The following is a 3,186-nucleotide window of genomic DNA, read 5'->3' as shown; positions in this document are numbered from 1 at the left end:
TCTGTCTGTGGATCCCTTGTAGTCTCAATCCCAATTTTTTTTATCAATCATCTATAGGGAGTGTGTGTATATGTTATATTTTTAAATTTTCAAGGGTTTTCTGTTTCTAGATAAACCAATAATTTTGAATTTGTTTATTTTACTTAAGGGGTTTGCATCAATGTGGTTCGATCTACTTAATCTATTAATTGGAGCTTTATCCACTGTGCTCCGATGCATCTTTTAAATTTTTCTACTAAGAGTAAATCGATGGATTTTGTTGCTAATTTAGTACATGCGTTTGTTAATGTATATTATTTTCTGTAAAGATCTAAAGTAATTTGGGTTTTTAATGAAAAGGGTCTAGAATCGATGCAATTTGTCTTACCAAGTTTAATGTTAATATATTTAAACAATTGAGGTCATTTTTTTAGAATTGAGTTATTTTTTCTTATGGGTCTTTCATCTTTGGTATTATCTCTTTCGATCTAGTTGATGGATTTTGTTGCAAGTACTAGGAAAAGAGTCACGAAAAGAGAGAAGAAAATTATATTTATTTGAGCAATTGATTCAGGTCATTAAGGTCTTCTTATAGAATTACACCAACCACAAGTGCAACTCAGTGTTCATCTTCATCCTCACAGATCCAGAAAAACACAAAGCTAACATGATCCTTAATTATGATAATTTAGTAGTTTGCGTCTTAAATAACACCATAAACATACATTAAAGTTAACTTTTCTCAAGGGATCAACAAAGGAACTGTTTGGTATTTCAAGAAGGTGGATTACCTGATGGAAATGAAGTAGCTTACAAGTCTCATGGAAGGGTATTGGAATTTTTATAACAACTAACAAATAATCAAAATCTTAAATGACTTTATTATATTCCAATCATCTAACAATCGTCTTATTTATAGAATCTCCTAAAAGCTTACAAGTGGGGCCGTGGAATATTCTGTTTTTGCTGCTATACTGAGGTACTAGTACTTTCTTCTTGAATCTTCACCCCTTAAAATTTTCACATATTTACTAAAATATCCTTTTGCTTTTAATCTGTTATCAGGTTAGCCCCTCACAGTTTGAAGCTCATGTAGGCCAGGCCTCCCGTAAAAAACCGTGAGTTATTTATTTATTTATTTATCTATTTAAAGTCTGTATAATCTATTTATATTGATTTTCTTTTTTAATTATATCCAGAAATGGAAACATATTTGTTTCAAATGGCGTGTCACTCCATGAATATGCGTCTTCTTTAAAGCTAACTGTTGGAAACCTGTCAAAGAAGAATGATGAACTTTGTGGAGTTTGTAAGAAAGGTGGAGACTTAGTGCTCTGTGATGGATGCCCAAGGTCATTCTATAAAGGTAAAAAGATTAATATTTTTGTTTATTACAAGTTTATAATGATTAATAAATCTGATTTTTATTCATTTTGGTGACACAAAATGTGTATCTGACACAAGTGCCCCTCAAGAAAAGTGGTTCTGCAAATATTGTTTATAATCCTGAAAAATGTGACCTTGTTGCATGTTGTATTTGTAGGTAACCCTAATTTTATAAATTTGCAACAATTTTATTGCACAATTTCAAATCATGTAATCATGTTTGAATAACGTTGGTGTATACAGAGCCTATGATTTCAACACAGTTGGCTTCAATGATCAGACTGTTCTTGTTTGTGATCAGGTAAATTATATTTGGAGTAAATTACATTTTTGGTCCCTGAGTTTCTCTGGTTTTTCGGTTTTGGTCCCTAAAGGTGTAAGGATGCAATTTTGGTTCTTATATCACTATTTCATGTGACTTTGGTCTCTAGCTTGTCTTAGTTAACAGCCTAGTTGTTAATCTTTTCTGAAATAACCATTGTGCCTTTGGACTAAAACTGAAAAAAATAGTATACCATAGGGACCAAGTTTGTAAATTTTCTCTTGTTTACTAAAATACCTTGCGCTTTCTTAACTATATGAAGCTTTTAACCAAAATAAGCATATGTACATTTATAATTTTATAAACCTTTGTTAGGTTTTATGTACAATAACACTCCTATGGTGCATATACAACCCTAATGCTTTGGATCTAAGTTTTCTCTAGTTATACATGCATTATTCAAATTTCCAAAGCATGAAGCCTAACTAGTATGCAATTTTGATACATGAAACATAAAAATTATTAGAAGAATACCTCTTATTTGTAGCTTGTAATTCTTGGCCTTCTAAGAGCTTAGCACCCCAAGTGTGATGCCTCAAACAAGTCACAAACACCATGAACAAATGGAGGATTATGAGAGAGAGAGGTTAGGAGCACCAAAAACGGCTAGGTTTTCACCTTGGAGTACTAGTGTCTGATTTTGCAAGCTTAGGGGTTTAATTTATAGTTTGGAATCCTTAGGGTTTCATACATACAACCCTAAAACCTTTGGTAATCCAATGATCCATATGATAGGCCCTTTGGACTAACTCTTCATGGACTTTAACATAGAATTAGCCCATCACTAATCAACATGGATCATTAGCCCAAACTATAAATATTACTGATTTACCTAATCAGTCCCCATAAACTTAATCAGTCTCTTTTGAACACTAAATTAATTCCAAATTAATTCTTGATCAATACCAATTAAATAATATGATTTCTCAATTAATATATTATTCTTATAATAGATTAATAAATCACAAATAACCTATTTCTCAAATATCCATCCTATCAGATTGTTCTGGTGAAGGCAACCCAAAATGGACCATGCTACTCTCGGGTCAAGTACATACCAATTATAGTTATGGGCTTAGACGCCTAATCCAACAGTCTCCAAATTGGATAAGTCTAATAACTATAATTGCAGGTACGACCTCAAAAACCGACTAGCAATCGTAGCTCTCAAAAAGTTGTTGTCGAACTCTGACGTGTCCATTAGATAAGAGATCATATATTCCTCCATTCTACAAGATATCGTATGGACTGAGACATGGATTCTAATCATTCTCTCTGTCCATGTGTTGTTTCCCGATTTCCGATTTATGATGACTGACTAAATGAACAAATCCAATCAGTCCAGGCTTGGCCGAGCGCTTAGGGTTGTCATCACTAAATCATCGAGGGGCCCACAGATATCGCTTTTATCCCACATTGGGTAAAATGAACGGATAAACTTTGACTCATATTATTACTCTATTTACTCATCAAATTACACACAACAATATGTTTTACAA

The 3,186-nt window shown here is 32.7% G+C and overlaps 1 long non-coding RNA gene across 1 annotated transcript; it reads left to right on the top strand.

Moving 5' to 3' along the window:
* The first annotated feature begins 886 nt into the window (after window positions 1-886).
* On the top strand, window positions 887-1,325 carry LOC145119171 (uncharacterized). Its single transcript, XR_013713710.1, has 3 exons — window positions 887-958; window positions 1,045-1,097; window positions 1,179-1,325. It is a non-coding gene; the product is annotated as an uncharacterized LOC145119171 (long non-coding RNA).
* The last annotated feature ends 1,861 nt before the right edge of the window (window positions 1,326-3,186 follow it).

Source organism: Lactuca virosa, chromosome 6 (genome assembly GCF_052849685.1).
Source record: "Lactuca virosa cultivar CGN04683 chromosome 6, Lactuca_virosa_CGN04683_v6, whole genome shotgun sequence".
NCBI classification, from domain to species: domain Eukaryota; kingdom Viridiplantae; phylum Streptophyta; class Magnoliopsida; order Asterales; family Asteraceae; genus Lactuca; species Lactuca virosa.
Note: the sequence above shows the minus strand (reverse complement) of the source record. Positions and strands in the feature narration are given on the sequence as shown.